Source organism: Oncorhynchus mykiss, chromosome 32 (genome assembly GCF_013265735.2).
Source record: "Oncorhynchus mykiss isolate Arlee chromosome 32, USDA_OmykA_1.1, whole genome shotgun sequence".
NCBI lineage: Eukaryota > Metazoa > Chordata > Actinopteri > Salmoniformes > Salmonidae > Oncorhynchus > Oncorhynchus mykiss.
Genome location: NC_050572.1, coordinates 8,769,601 through 8,786,832, shown reverse-complemented (window position 1 = coordinate 8,786,832; position 17,232 = coordinate 8,769,601). Strand labels below are relative to the sequence as shown.

At 44.7% G+C, this 17,232-nt stretch overlaps 1 protein-coding gene across 1 annotated transcript in view; it reads left to right on the top strand.

The window, feature by feature from the left end:
* The first annotated feature begins 6,661 nt into the window (after window positions 1-6,661).
* Window positions 6,662-17,232, top strand: part of LOC110487865 (gamma-aminobutyric acid type B receptor subunit 1) — a 265,484-nt gene continuing 254,913 nt past the window's right edge. The window contains exon 1 of the mRNA XM_036970908.1: window positions 6,662-7,738. The gene's annotated coding sequence lies outside the window, so the exon portion shown is untranslated. The remainder of the gene's footprint in view (window positions 7,739-17,232) is intronic.

Below are 17,232 nucleotides of genomic sequence, written 5' to 3'. Positions count from 1 at the left end.
CGAGAATAGGGTGGCATGTGTGACTCCGCCAGAGGCACGGTAGAACAGGAACGATACGTACTAATGGAAAGCAGAAGTACAGTGGGAGTGTGGTGAATGGAGACCGGCTCATCTTGATCATACCACGGGTACAGAGCAGAGGGAGAGGTGAATGGAGACCGGCTCATCTTGATCATACCACGGGTACAGAGCAGAGGGAGAGGTGAATGGAGACCGGCTCATCTTGATCATACCACTGGTACAGAGCAGAGGGAGAGGTGGAAGGAGACCGGCTCATCTTGATCATACCACGGGTACAGAGCAGAGGGAGAGGTGGAAGGAGACCGGCTCATCTTGATCATACCACTGGTACAGAGCAGAGGGAGAGGTGAATGGAGACCGGCTCATCTTGATCATACCACGGGTACAGAGCAGAGGGAGAGGTGAATGGAGACCGGCTCATCTTGATCATACCACGGGTACAGAGCAGAGGGAGAGGTGGAAGGAGACCGGCTCATCTTGATCATACCACGGGTACAGAGCAGAGGGAGAGGTGAATGGAGACCGGCTCATCTTGATCATACCACGGGTACAGAGCAGAGGGAGAGGTGGAAGGAGACCGGCTCATCTTGATCATACCACGGGTACAGAGCAGAGGGAGAGGTGGAAGGAGACCGGCTCATCTTGATCATACCACGGGTACAGAGCAGAGGGAGAGGTGGAAGGAGACCGGCTCATCTTGATCATACCACGGGTACAGATCAGAGGGAGGGTTAATGAATATAGGCTAATGAATATAGGCTTGTATCCCAAATAACAAAAGTAGTGCACCCTATTCCCTATGGGCCCTGGTCAAAAGTAGTGCACTATATCGGGAATAGGATGCCATTTGGGATGGAGAATGAGAGAAAACGGAAATAAACCCTCAGTTTCCCTGAGCTTCAAATATTAAATGGTGATATACATATTGATATAGAAATGTAGACAAGAGCTGCACTTAGAACCAGAGAGAGGGAAGAAAAATGACAGAGGGGGGTGGTGGAGGAGGAGTGAAATGTTTGGTAATTGATTTGTGATTGTGAAAGGGAAGACACGGTGACAGACTGTAATTTTAGGGGCTGGAGAGAAAGAGAAAGTGACAGATGAAAGGAGCAAAGGTGATGACAGCTCTGCTAAAATGGAGAGAAACTCAACCACGCTTTTACGAGCTCTAGGCCCATACACTAAATAGGGAATAGGGTGCCATTCAATGATCTATTTAATACTTTGTTAGAGTGACTGGGAAAAAGTAAGTGCTCATTTATAATCCCAGTTGGATATGAAAAGAAAGTCTACAAATTAGGTGGGAAATATTTGAGAGACTTTGATATCTCTTTTCATGTTCTGAGTGAGTTGTTGATATGCTCCAATGTACACACACCGCTAGACTGCTCGATGGCAGCTGCTGTTTGGTGAACACGTCTGGGATGTTCATGAGCCTGAGGGCGAGTCCCAAATATGGCAACCTATTCCCTACAAAGTGCGCTACTTTTGAACCGAGCCCTATGGGGACGCAGTATGCCATTTGGGACTCAATCTTTTTGTCTTTTCTTATTTCATTTTACCAGCTGTTTATATTCTCCATGGTACAGTAGGGATTTTTGTTTCATTTCTGAGAAAAGTGTGTGCGAGAGAGACAGAGAGCGAGAGAGAGAGGGAGAGAGAGAGCGAGCGAGCGAGAGAGAGAGAGAGAGAGAGAGAGAGAGTGAAAGGGGGAATTCATCTGTGCATGTCTGTTTGTAAGAGTGGTGTGATACAGGTCCTTGTGGGACCGACAATGGGAGACGGGGGAGGGAGGGATGAATGGATAGATTTACACATATCCTCTCCTTCACCCATGCATGATAAACCAGGAGATCATTCTGCAGACTAAGGCTAGATGTACTGAGGTCTGAAGTGACTGACTGGGGACAATATCTCATACAGCTCTGTCTGCTGGTCCTCTGGGGGAATATACAGCTTCTAGGGACTGTCTAAAGCACATATGTCAGAGTCAAGGCCCGCGGGCCACATCCGGCCCGCAAGAAGGTTTTTTACGGCCCCTGGGATGATCTTGATTTATTATTAGAACCGGCCCGCAGCAAGCCGGCAGCCCGCAGATCTTTTACACGCACCAATACTACATTTCCCACAATGCAAAGGTGACGCACCGAGCAGTAGGCTGCTTCATTTCAATATTTATTGGCACAGCAGTCGTCAGCATCACAGTAAAATTAACTTTCAGATACCCATCAAAAATGGCAAAACGGAAGGTGGATACTGAGAACCGGGGGTTTCAAACAAGGTGGGAGTCGGAGTATATGTTCACGAAGGTAGCTGGAAAACCTGTGTGTCTTCTGTGTGGAGAAAGTGTGGCGGTACTGAAAGAGTATAATCTGAGACGACATTATGAAACGAAACACGCGGACAAAAACAAGAATATGGACATGGAACAAAGGCTACAAAAGGCAGAGGAATTAAAACGAGGCCTCAAATCTCGACAGGCTCTGTTCAAAAAAGCCAAATCACAAGGCCAGGCTGCTGTCAAGGCCAGTTTTATTTTGGCAGAAGAGATCGCTAAATCAGCCCGGCCATTTACGGAGGGGGATTTCATCAAAAACTGCATGATTAAAGTTTGTGACGAAGTTTGCCCAGAAAAAAGGCAACTCTTTTTAAATGTGAGTCTGAGCAGAAACACCATTGCCGAGAGAGTAGACCAGTTGTCCATCAATCTAAAAGAGCAGCTTGTGAAAAAGGGAAAAGATTTTATTGCATATTCCTTGGCTGTGGATGAGAGCACCGACATTTCTGACATTGCCCAGTTGTCAATTTTCATCCGCGGAGTGGACTCCAACCTAAGCGTGACAGAGGAGTTTTTGGCTTTACGTCCTATGCATGGCACAACTACGGGGCATGATTTGTATGAAGAGGTGTCAAGATGTGTAAATGAGATGGAGCTGCCTTGGGAAAAACTCGTGGGTTTGACAACCGACGGAGCACCTGCGATGTGTGGACACAGGAGCGGACTGGTGGCGAAGATACGGGAAAAGATGCAAGAGGAAAACGCGACAGGTGAGCTGACAGCTTATCATTGTATCATACACCAGGAAGCGTTGTGCGGTAAAGCCTTGAAAATGGAGCATGTAATGAGCATCATCACGCGCACAGTTAACTTTATCAGAGCCAAAGGTTTGAATCACCGCCAGTTCAAGGCATTTCTGACGGAGTTAGAAACGGAGCATGGTGATTTGCCTTATCACACAGAGGTGCGATGGCTAAGCCAGGGAAAGGTGCTTCAAAGATGTTTCGAGCTTCGTGAGGAGATTTGTCTGTTCTTGGACAGCAAAGGGAAAGACACAACACAACTCCGAGACGAAATGTTTCTGTGTGAAATGGCTTTTCTGTGTGACATTACGAGTCATCTGAATGCAATAAACTTGCAGCTGCAGGGTCGGGATCGTGTCATCTCTGATATGTACAGTACAGTGAAGGCATTTAAAACCAAACTGACTCTGTGGGAGACGCAGATGCGGAAAGAAAATTTGAGCCACTTTCCCAGCTGCCAGACCATGAAAGAGAAGCTCTCTACCAGTGCGTTCCCGAGCACACAGTTGGCTGATAAAATAGGTATGCTTGCCGCTGACTTTCGACGCCGATTTGCTGACTTTGAAGCACAAAAAAGCAGGTTGGAACTGCTCGGTAACCCATTTGCTGTTGACGTGGAAAGCTCACCACCAAACCTCCAAATGGAGTTGATTGACCTCCAATGCAATGATGCACTGAGGGCAAAATATGCGGCAGTGGGTGCTGCGGAGTTCGCCCGTTTCCTCCCCGGCACAATGCCCCAGCTGCGCATCCAGGCTGCTCAAACGTTGTCTATGTTTGGCAGCACATACCTGTGTGAACAACTGTTTTCTTTGATGAACCTGAACAAAACATCACACAGAAGTCGACTTACTGCTGAACACCTCCACTCAATTCTGAGGATTTCTTCAGCTCAGAGCCTTACCCCGAACATTGATGAACTTGTGGAAAAGATGGGACACCACCAAGTATCACCCTCAACCTCAAACAAGTGAACATTACTGTGCAATCACATATTTAGAGTTTTTACTCAGTTCAAGTTTAAAAGTTAAAATTTAATATTTGTTTTCACTGCATGTTACTTCTCCTTAAACAAAGTGTTGTTTTTGATTAATAGATTTTTGCACTTTATTTTTTTGTATTTCAATCCAATTATATTTTAAAAATATTTCAGTTGAGTGGATGATAGAAAATTGCTATTATTGTTTTTTCTTTGAAGTAAATTTAGCCCACTTTTGCTAAAATAGAAAATATAGTCTACTGATGGTGCCTTGAATACCGGTTTCTTTCATTTAATGTTCATGTTATGGGGATATTTATATAAAGGAAATTTGTCTTTTGTGTCTGTTGAAAATTAAAGATTACTGACAGAGCCATAAGAAAATATTGCTTTATTTATCTGATCATATTGTAATATATTTGTTAGGTTTTCAGTAGGTTCAATTAGGTTCACTAGACTATATGCGTCATTTAAAAATTTTTCAATGAACATTCGAACAGTCCGGCCCTCGTCTTGTAGCTGATTTTTTTATTTGGCCCTCCGTCCATTTGACTTTGACACCCCTGGTCTAAAGGAAACACTGGCAATGGATGCTTTTGGGAAAGTCTCACCTGATTTGTGGCATGGTTAGAGGGGGTGTGGTCCGTGACACATTCTGGAACTGTCCTTTCATTCTAGAACTGGCCGTTAAGCAACACATTCTGGAACTGTCATTTCAGCACCACATTCTAGAACTGTCATTTCAGCACCACATTCTAGAACTGTCATTTCAGCACCACATCCTAGAACTGTCCTTTCAGCACCACATTCTAGAACTGTCTTTTCAGCACCACATTCTAGAACTGTCCTTTCAGCACCACATTCTAGAACTGTCCTTTCAGCACCACATTCTAGAACTGTCTTTTCAGCACCACATTCTAGAACTGTCTTTTCAGCACCACATTCTAGAACTGTCTTTTCAGCACCACATTCTAGAACTGTTTTTTCAGCACCACATTCTAGAACTGTCCTTTCAGCACCACATTCTAGAACTGTCATTTCAGCACAACATTCTAGAACTGTCCTTTCAGCACCACATTCTAGAACTGTCTTTTCAGCACCACATTCTAAAACTGTCTTTTCAGCACCACATTCTAGAACTGTCCTTTCAGCACCACATTCTAAAACGATTCTTTCCATTTCTAAGACAAACACTACCATTGTGTGAACGATGGCACGTGTTCAAAATGTCATGTGCCATTCAGCAGAGAAAAAACTGCTATTTTCTGTGACTCAGTTGTGTTAGATCTTTGAAAATGGCAGATCCATTTCCACCTGCCTCCTGTGTTGTGTGGTGTGACTCATCCCTCTCTCACTGTCTCTGCCAGCATCCTCTGCCTACCCTACCCTATCTATCCTGCTTACCCTACCTACCATACCTCCCCGGCCTACCCTACCTACCCTACCTACCACACCTCTCCAGCCTACCCCATCTACCCTACCTATCACATCTCCCCCGCCTACCATACCTACCATACCTCCCCAGCCTACCCTACCTCCCCAGTCTTCCATACCTCCCCAGCCTACCCCACCTACCCTACCTACCATAACTCACCAGTCTATCCCAACCTACCCTACCTACCATACCTCCCCAGCCTAACCCACCTACCCTACCAACCTACCCCACCTACCATAACTCCCCAGCCTATCCCACCTACCTACTCTACCTACCATACCTTCCCAGCCTATCCCACCTACCCTACCTACCTACCATACCTCCCCAGCCTACTCCACCTACCATAACTCTCCAGCCTACCCCACCTACCCTACCTACCTACCATACCTCTCCAGCCTACCATACCAACCATACCTCCCAGGCCTACCCTACCTCCCCAGCCTTCCCCCCAGCATACCCTACCTACCCAGCCTCCACTACCTATGCATTATAGCCTGCCTAACTTGTCTCCCCAGTCTCCCCTACTTTCCCAGCCTACCCTGCCTACCCATCTCCCCCTACCTACCCAGTATACTCAGCCTCCCTTACCAGAACAGAGTCAGCAAGACAGGGGTCCTCTTAACTGGCTTTAGGTACCAAACTGAAGAAATAATGAATGATAAACCTGATCCTCCCTGCAATGACAATGGGGGGCCAGAGCCCCCCATTGCTGATCCCTGTCCATCCTCAGTAATACAATCACCCTGGTTGTGCCCCAAAATGGCACACTTTTCCCTATGTCGTGCTCTACTTTTGTCCAAAGCCGCTCTGGTCAAAAGTAGTGCACCACATAGGGAATAGTGTGCCATTTTGGGGCAGTCCGTTGAAGCTGCAGCCAGCCCAGACAGCCCCAACCTGCCAGCTGCAGAATACGTTTATTATGCTCACAGAGTGACTACATACATCAAACTGACAGTCGACAGGGGGGAGAGAGGAGGATGAGACAGAAGAAGGAGTTGATTGGCCAATTGCTGTTAGCCATGAACTCGGCATAGTGGGGTGGTCTGCACTATTTATCTAGGATGTGTAAACCCCATATGTCTTTCTGTCAGCCAATGAGGGCTCTAATTTCTCCCATTCAGCACTATTTTCAGCGTCTACCGGGCCCATCGTCAAGTAGTGTGGGGCTGTAGGGGTACACTGAACTCTACTGCAGATAAGGAAGGGAGAGTTAACGTTGCGTCTCGCCCAGTGACGTCACGGGTGAGTGAGAGACATTGTTGAGGGCGACAAGAGGGACGAGAAGGGAAGGATAGAGCAGGGAAGTGCACAGTCGCTCATTTGTGTGTGTGTGTGTGCGCGCGTCTCTGTGTGTAGGCTGTCGCGCGTTTCCCGAGTCAACATTTTACACTGGGCAGAAATACAGCGAGTTGTTGTAATTCGGATCACAGCATAGACGTATTGCAGTCTTGGATTTAGGGTTTGGGGAACATTTGTTTGCACGAAACACACTTTTGCACAGACTGTTGTCTACATTCGCTGTTTATTTTCTCCCTACGAGTCGTATTCGATGGAAACAAAGCAATTGAACGGGCATCTATTTGTGAGTATGATTCCTATAGCGAACTATAGGCTACAGTAATCTTACCCAAGCTTGGTAATGATTGTATGTTTGCGTTTTATTTACTTTCATGGACTGGTGATCCATTTTTGCATTCGAATCGACGTGTTGTCAATTATTTAAAACCAAGCAATATGGACTTTATGGCACAACTGTAGGTTAGGATATTTAATAAACATTCGGCTATCTACAGCTTTGATTTATTTAAAGGGATATTTGATAAAGCCTAGTTGATTAGGCGACATGTCTTTTTAATACATTTTTATAGACAATTATAGGCTAAGCACAGAATTTGACAGCAACGCCATTTACAGTTTGTATTTTTAGCAATAGCCTCTCAGTAGCCTGCTCGTTTAGATTAGGGCAGATTTCATATTTAAGGTAACGTGTATCGGTTGTGGTGGCCGCTCGCTAGCGCGTGCACACTCATCCTTACCTCATTGATCCTCACACACGCAAACACACACTTTCAAACAAGCAAACACACACTTTCACCTGCAAAAAAAAAACAAAAAAAACGCGTCAGCACGCAGGCTGGATATCAATCAACCAATCAAACCTCTTTTTGAGATCATCATCCTCGCCGACTGTCATCCAGAGGCAGCAGCTGAAGAGTGCAGCGGTAAGTTTGGACTTTTCAGTTCTCACTCATCGGTGTTGCAGTTCTCCAAAACGATATGTTCCCCTATCTAGCTGCCTTTCATTGTCATCGTTTCAGCCTTCTTCAACATGATGAATTGCATTTGTGCTTGTATTGACTTGCTATGGTCCCTATGGTATTTTGACTGTCAAAAGGGGCTATTGAATTGCTGTGATGACAGACACCACCGGTAGAACGCAGAAAGACATGCTCGCTGTGTTTATCTGTTGTGTCCCCCATAGCCGTGGATATGCGTGCCTCTGGTCTCCCTAGGTGTTTGACTATCAGAGGGGCTAATGTATTGCTGTGACCACTGAAACAAGTTATTGGCATTAACTCATTGCTTTGATCTTCAGCAGAGAAACATTCCCTGACCTCTTAAAGTGGCATTTTTCTCTCCACTGTGATAGGCCCATGATGACTTGTATGTATCCACCTGTGGGCTTCATATGTCGGTGGTCGATTGTGGCTAATACATGAAACTGTTAGAATAGTTTATGAAACACCGGTAGCACTGGCTGCCTTGTTAGTCTATGTTTTCATCCGTTCATTACTATTGAATTCCCACCCTCGACGACATACTGCTGGTTTTCAACCCTGGGAGTTAACGACATTGATTGGCCCTTGGTTTTGACAGATACCCAGAACATTGTCTCAAAAAAAAAAAAAAAATGCTGTGTTTTTCTCAGCATTATGTCTGTAGATTGTTTCTCTCCACATTCATTGGATTGTAATATGTATGTTTGGACAGTAAGGGAACGTCTGTCTGTAAGGTTGTGTTAAAAGCACCGTGGATATTGTCTTGCAGATTCATTGTGTTAGTTAGCATCAAATCAACAGGGTCCTCCTAGCCTCTTTCTATGACAATGTGTTTGTTACTATGGGGCCCTGGTCAGAAGTAGTGCACTATAAACGGAATAAGGTGCCATTTAGGACACAAGCAGTGTGTCTGCAGGTGTGTGTGTGTGAAGCCTGATTGTGTAAACAGGGTTAATTGGCGTTACCGTGGCAAAGTCAGCTGTTTATTTATCAGCATTATAGCAATCCCCCCGGGGAGACTGTGGCGAGGAAAATGAACTCTCTTAATTAGGTCGCTAATGATAGCACGGGGAGGTTCATCACTGTGTTTGTGTTTGTTTGTTGATATTAGGATCGGATCACATAGACACCGGAAGACATGATATATATATATATGATTACCAGTAGACAGACAGACAGACAGAAACAGGGAGAGACAGACAGACAGAAACAGGGAGAGACAGACAGACAGAAACAGGGAGAGAGAGAGACAGACAGAAACAAGGAGAGAGAGAGACAGACAGAAACAGGGAGAGAGAGAGAGAGACAGACAGACCTGAATGGCCAGATGACTTCTAGTAGATCGTCTACACACTATCTTGGCAGCAGAGAGCTCCAAGCCGTCTGTACACCCTGAATGACTTAGCTATTACCCCTATAATATGAACTGTCTCACAGGGCTGTGGAAGCCCTGTGAGTAGGAATGTCTCCAGTAGGAATGTGGAGTCTCCAGTAAGAATGTGGAGTCTCCAGTAGGAATGTGGAGTCTCCAGTAAGAATGTGGAGTCTCCAGTAAGACTGTGGAGTCTCCAGTAAGACTGTGGAGTCTCCAGTAAGAGTGTGGAGTCTCCAGTAAGAATGTGGAGTCTCCAGTAAGAATGTGGAGTCTCCAGTAAGAATGTGGAGTCTCCAGTAGGAATGTGGAGTCTCCAGTAGGAATGTGGATCCTTCAGTAAGAATGTGGATCCTTCAGTAAGAATGTGGATCCTTCAGTAAGAATGTGGATCCTTCAGTAAGAATGTGGATCCTTCAGTAGGAATGTGGAGTCTCCAGTAAGAATGTGGAGTCTCCAGTAAGAATATGGATCCTTCAGTAAGAATGTGGAGTCTCCAGTAAGAATGTGGAGTCTCCAGTAGGAATGTGGAGTCTCCAGTAGGAATGTGGAGTCTCCAGTAGGAATGTGGAGTCTCCAGTAAGACTGTGGAGTCTCCAGTAAGACTGTGGAGTCTCCAGTAGGAATGTGGAGTCTCCAGTAGGAATGTGGAGTCTCCAGTAGGAATGTGGAGTCTCCAGTAAGAATGTGGAGTCTCCAGTAAGAATGTGGAGTCTCCAGTAAGAATGTGGAGTCTCCAGTAAGACTGTGGAGTCTCATTCTTTCTCTTTCTTTCATCCATTCTTTCTTTCTCTCTTTCTTTTTTCTTCTCTCTCTCTCTTTTTTCTCTTTCTCTTTTCTCTCACTCTTTCTCCTTTTTTTTTCTCTCTCTCAATTCAATTGAAATTGCTTTATTGGCATGATGTAACACCTACTCATTCCAGGGTATTCCTTTATTTGTACTATTTTCTGCATTGTAGAATAATAGTGAAGACATCAACACTATGAAATAACACATATGGAATCATGTAGTAACCAAAAAAGTGTTAAACAAATCAAAATATCTTTTATATTTGAGATTCTTCAAAGTAGCCACCCTTTGCTTTGATGGCAGCTTTGCACATTCTTGGCATTCTCTCAACCAGCTTCATGAGGTAGTCACCTGGAATGCTTTTCCAACATTCTCTCAACCAGCTTCAACCAGCTGCAGTCGGAGAAAACAGAAACGGCTTTGATGAAACTGGCTCTCATGAGGACTGCCACAGGAAAGGAAGACCCAGAGTTACCTCGGTTGTAGAGGATAAGTTCATTAGAGTTATCTGCACCTCAGATTGGGTCCCAAATAAATGCTTCCCAGAGTTCAAGTAACAGACAAATCTCAACATCAACTGATCAGAGGAGACTGCGTGAATCCGGCCTTCATGGTCGAATTGCTGCAAAGAAACCTCTTCTAAAGGACACCAATAACAATAAGAGACTTGATTGAGCCAAGAAACACGAGCAATGGACATTAGACTGGTGGAGATATATCCTTTGGTCTGATGAGTCCAAATTTGAGATTTTTGGTTCCAACCTCTGTCTTTTTGAAACGGGAGTGAACAGATGATCTCCGCATGTGTGGTTCCCACCGTGAAGCATGGAGGAGGAGGAGGTGTGGGGGTGCTTTGCTGGTGACACTGTCAGTGATTTATTTAGAATTCAAGGCACACTTAACCAGCATGGCTACCACAGCATTCTGCAGCGATAAGCCATCCCATCTGGTTTGCACTCAGTGGTACTAGTAATTTTTTTTCAACAGGACAATGACCCAACACACCTCCAGGCTGTGTAAGGGCTATTAGACCAAGAAGGAGAGTGATGGAGTGCTGCATCAGATGACCTGGCCTCCTCAATCACCCGACCTCAACCCAATTGAGATGGTTTGGGATGAGTTGGACTACAGAGTTAAGGAAAAGCAGCCGACAAGTGCTCAGCATATGTGGGAACTCCTTCAAGACCGTTGGAAAAGCATTCCAGGTAAAGCTAGTGGAGAGAATGCCAAGAGTGTGCAAAGCTGTCATCAAGACAAAGGGTGGCTACTTCAAATAATCTAAAATCAAAAATATTGTTTTATTTGTTTAGCACTTTTTTTGGTTACTACATGACTCCATATGTGTTATTTCATTAGATTTGATGTCTTCACTATTATTCTACAATGTAGAAAATAGTAAAAACAAAGAAACCCTTGAATGAGTAGGTGTATCCAAACTCTTGACTGGTACTGTACATATTGGAAAATAAGTTATTAATTTACAATATTAACAAAATTAATATTATTCTCTGTCTCCCTCACTCCACACTCTCTCTCTCTCTATCTGCCTCTTGCTCAAGCCATTTTCACTCTGCACAGACAGTGACCTTTCAAAATTGTTATTAATTTATTCATATTCAATATATTTACAATTTTTTTTCATTCACCTGATTGACCATAGAGTGACTTCATGAGATTTATAATGGAAATCATTCACATTTATTTCAATGGGAACTGTGTTTGGTGAGCAAATAATTTGTAAATTGGCTTCACCAGATTAAAGGTTTAAGGAGATAAGAAATATAATACCTTTGACAAGGACCTGCTCCTGTGGGTAGAGTTGATTGGATTTCATTGACAGGTGTGTCTATGATGAGACTATAACTGCGTCCCAAATGGCACCCTATTCCCTATGTAGTGCACTACTTTTGACCAGAGGCCTATGGGCCCTGTTCGAAGCAGTGCACTATAAAGGGAATAGGGAATCATTTGCGATGCAGACTATTGTTCTAGAGTTCTGTTCCAGGTTTTTATCACGGAATCATGTCTTTATAGAAAAGAACAGAAAGGAGATAGTTTTTTGTTGTTGTTGCTGGTTTCCCTCCTGTGATGTGTGCTATATTTTAGGAGATATACATTTAGCCCCGCCTCCATCTATACAGGAGATTAACATTTAGCCCCGCCTCCATCTATACAGGAGATTAACATTTAGCCCCGCCTCCATCTATACAGGAGATATACATTTAGCCCCGCCTCCATCTATACAGGAGATTAACATTTAGCCCTGCCTCCATCTATACAGGAGATTAACATTTACCATGCCTCCAACATTATGAATGAGGTGAGAGTAATGGATATGGGAAGCATATACAGTGCCTTGCGAAAGTATTCGGCCCCCTTGAACTTTGCGACCTTTTGCCACATTTCAGGCTTCAAACATAAAGATATAAAACTGTATTTTTTTGTGAAGAATCAACAACAAGTGGGACACAATCATGAAGTGGAACGACATTTATTGGATATTTCAAACTTTTTTAACAAATTAAAAACTGAAAAATTGGGCGTGCAAAATTATTCAGCCCCCTTAAGTTAATACTTTAGCGCCACCTTTTGCTGCGATTACAGCTGTAGGTCGCTTGGGGTATCTCTCTATCAGTTTTGCACATCGAGAGACTGACATTTTTTCCCATTCCTCCTTGCAAAACAGCTCGAGCTCAGTGAGGTTGGATGGAGAGCAGTTGTGAACAGCAGTTTTCAGTTCATTCCACAGATTCTCGATTGGATTCAGGTCTGGACTTTGACTTGGCCATTCTAACACCTGGATATGTTTATTTTTGAACCATTCCATTGTAGATTTTGCTTTATGTTTTGGATCATTGTCTTGTTGGAAGACAAATCTCCATCCCAGTCTCAGGTCTTTTGCAGACTCCAACAGGTTTTCTTCCAGAATGGTCCTGTATTTGGCTCCATCCATCTTCCCATCAATTTTAACCATCTTCCCTGTCCCTGCTGAAGAAAAGCAGGCCCAAACCATGATGCTGCCACCACCATGTTTAACAGTGGGTATGGTGTGTTCAGGGTGATGAGCTGTGTTGCTTTTACGCCAAACATAATGTTTTGCATTGTTGCCAAAAAGTTCAATTTTGGTTTCATCTGACCAGAGCACCTTCTTCCACATGTTTGGTGTGTCTCCCAGGTGGCTTGTGGCAAACTTTAAACGACACTTTTTATGGATATCTTTAAGAAATGGCTTTCTTCTTGCCACTCTTCCATAAAGGCCAGATTTGTGCAATATACGACTGATTGTTGTCCTATGGACAGAGTCTCCCACCTCAGCTGTAGATCTCTGCAGTTCATCCAGAGTGATCATGGGCCTCTTGGCTGCATCTCTGATCAGTCTTCTCCTTGTATGAGCTGAAAGTTTAGAGGGACGGCCAGGTCTTGGTAGATTTGCAGTGGTCTGATACTCCTTCCATTTCAATATTATCGCTTGCACAGTGCTCCTTGAGATGTTTAAAGCTTGGGAAATCTTGTTGTATCCAAATCCGGCTTTAAACTTCTTCACAACAGTATCTCGGACCTGCCTGGTGTGTTCCTTGTTCTTCATGATGCTCTCTGCGCTTTTGACGGACCTCTGAGACTATCACAGTGCAGGTGCATTTATACGGAGACTTGATTACACACAGGTGGATTGTATTTATCATCATTAGTCATTTAGGTCAACATTGGATCATTCAGATCCAAGAGATCCTTTCTGAACTTCTGGAGAGAGTTTGCTGCACTGAAATTAAAGGGGCTAAATAATTTTGCACGCCCAATTTTTCAGTTTTTGATTTGTTAAAAAAGTTTGAAATATCCAATAAATGTCGTTCCACTTCATGATTGTGTCCCACTTGTTGTTGATTCTTCACAAAAAAATACAGTTTTATATCTTTATGTTTGAAGCCTGAAATGTGGCAAAAGGTCGCAAAGTTCAAGGGGGCCGAATGCTTTCGCAAGGCACTGTACCTTATGTGGACAAGGAAGTGAATGAATTGGTGAGTAGCTATTGTAAGTCAGTGAATAAGTGAATGAATTGGTGAGTAGCTATTGTAAGTCAGTGAGTAAGTGGAGTCAAAGTTAAATCTAGAATTGGCTTCCTATTTCGCAACAAAGCATCCTTCACTCATGCTGCCAAACATACCCTTGTAAAACTGACCATCCTACCAATCCTCGACTTTGGCGATGTAATTTACAAAATAGCCTCCAATACCCTACTCAACAAATTGGATGCAGTCTATCACAGTGCAATCCGTTTTGTCACCAAAGCCCCATATACTACCCACCATTGCGACCTGTACGCTCTCGTTGGCTGGCCCTCGCTTCATACTCGTCGCCAAACCCACTGGCTCCATGTCATCTACAAGACCCTGCTAGGTAAAGTCCCCCCTTATCTCAGCTCGCTGGTCACCATAGCATCTCCCACCTGTAGCACACGCTCCAGCAGGTATATCTCTCTAGTCACCCCCAAAACCAATTCTTTCTTTGGCCGCCTCTCTTTCCAGTTCTCTGCTGCCAATGACTGGAACGAACTACAAAAATCTCTGAAACTGGAAACACTTATCTCCCTCACTAGCTTTAAGCACCAACTGTCAGAGCAGCTCACAGATTACTGCACCTGTACATAGCCCACCTATAATTTAGCCCAAACAACTACCTCTTTCCCAACTGTATTTAATTAATTAATTTATTTTGCTCCTTTGCACCCCATTATTTTTATTTCTACTTTGCACATTCTTCCATTGCGAATCTACCATTCCAGTGTTTTACTTGCTATATTGTATTTACTTTGCCACCATGGCCTTTTTTGCCTTTACCTCCCTTATCTCACCTCATTTGCTCACATCGTATATAGACTTGTTTATACTGTATTATTGACTGTATGTTTGTTTTACTCCATGTGTAACTCTGTGTCGTTGTATCTGTCGAACTGCTTTGCTTTATCTTGGCCAGGTCGCAATTGTAAATGAGAACTTGTTCTCAACTTGCCTACCTGGTTAAATAAAGGTAAAATAAAAAAAAATAAAAAAAAGTGAATGAATGGGTGAGTAGCTACTGTAAATCAGTGAGTCAGTGAATGAATGACAGAGGATGAATCAGTGAGGATGAACAAGTGACTCCCCATCAAGCTGAGTAGGCCTAAGCTCTATTGACTTTGACTGACTGACTGAATAACTGCTGCAATTGAGGTGCCAGACAGGCCCACACGATTGGCTTGATCTCCAATTAGACCAAACCCCTCCAGCTGCCAATCATGACCCAGAATGTGTGTTTCTGCTCTAGGATTAGTCCCAAATGGAACCCTATTCCCTATGTAGTGCACTACTTTTGACCAGAGCCCTATGAGAGTCCCATGGGCCCTGGTCAAAAGTAGTGCACGACATAGGGAATAGGGTGCCATTTGGGAGACATCCCTGATCTCTCAGGAGGGACCCTAAATGAAGTGGATCTGCATGTTAAACAAAGATCACACTTATAACCACTTACTGTTTTTCCCTCTGTTCTCTCTCTGTTCTCCCTCTGTTCTCTCTCTGTTCTCTCTCTCTTTCCCTCTGTTCTCTCTCTCTCTGTTCTCTCTCTCTTTCCCTCTGTTCTCTCTCTTTCCCTCTGTTCTCTCTCTTTCCCTCTGTTCTCTCTCTTTCCCTCTGTTCTCTCTCTTTCCCTCTGTTCTCTCTCTGTTCTCTGTCGTTCCCTCTGTTCTTTCAGTATTCAGTCCCCCTGCTTGCTCTCTTTCTCTCTCTTTCTCTCTCTCTCTCTCTCTACCCCCTCACTCTGTATTCAGCTTCTCTCTCTCACGTTATCCCTCTCTCTCTGCCCCTATCTATCTCTCTGTTTCGGAGAGCTGTCACACACACACACACACACACACACAGCTCAACATTAGCTCAACAGCAGCAGACTTGTGGGTGCTTTAAACAGCCCTTCATCCGAGAGGATGGGGGACATGCTGTTGACACTCATGTAGCACCTTTTCCATCGCCCCACAATGTACCTTGATTGCTACTGCCAAAGTGTTTGGCCCAGATTGTAAATGTGGTATTTGTCTGTTTGTAGGACATGAAGAGCATCCCTTCTGCATCCTAAATGGCATCCTACTATAGTGCACTACTTTTGACCTGAACGACTCCCCTATCTCCCTCCCTTCACATCTGGGCCCTAGAATATTTCTCAAGGCTTCGGAGCAGTTTGAATGATTTTCACATCCAACAGTAGCAGAACCCATCACATTCCAATTCATCTTACTAGGCAGACAGATAGTTTCCACAGCTTAAGTCCTCTTAAGTTGTCAGTGACTCAGATATAAGGCACAGGGGGGGCTAGTTGTCAGTGTAGAAGATAGATAGAAAGTGGCTGGGTTTTCCCTCCTGTAAGGACCAAGGAGATGTCCAGTAACATCTCCGGGCAGTTTTCTGTCAGCTCAGAGAGAGAGAGAGAGAGAGACCCTGGTCAAAAGGAGTGCACTATATAGGGAATAAGGTGCCATTTGGGTTGTGGACTGGGTGATTGGGGTTATAGTCCTCAGGCCTGACCACTAGAGAGAGAGCTGTCTTGTCCGAAACATCATTGAGCATCGATTTAGGAATTATGGCATCACATCTCCCCTTTCTGTCTTGTCTGCTTCTCTCTCTTTCGCCTCTCGCTCGCACAGTCTCTCTCTACGGGCTGGCTGTCTCTCTCTACGGGCTGGCTGTCTCTCTCTACGGGCTGGCTGTCTCTCTCTCTACGGGCTGGCTGTCCTCTCTCTACGGGCTGGCTGTCCCTCTCTCTACGGGCTGGCTGTCTCTCTCTCTACGGGCTGGCTGTCTCTCTCTCTACGGGCTGGCTGTCTCTCTCTCTACGGGCTGGCTGTCTCTCTCTCTACGGGCTGGCTGTCTCTCTCTCTACGGGCTGGCTGTCTCTCTCTCTACGGGCTGGCTGTCTCTCTCTCTACGGGCTGGCTGTCTCTCTCTCTACGGGCTGGCTGTCTCTCTCTCTACGGGCTGGCTGTCTCTCTCTCTACGGGCTGGCTGTCTCTCTCTCTACGGGCTGGCTGTCTCTCTCTACGGGCTGTCTCTCTCTGACACTATTCTGCCTCTGTGTTTATGCTGCAGTTTTTTCTTGCCCTCTGTTCTCCCTCCCTTAGAATATCTTCTCTTTCTCTTCTGTCTCTGTATTCAGCCCTCTCTCTCTCTCTCTCTCTCTCTCTCTCTCTCTCTCTCCCTTCATCCTCTCTCTCATCCGCACTCTGTATTCAGCTTCCCTCTGTCTCTCTCCTTC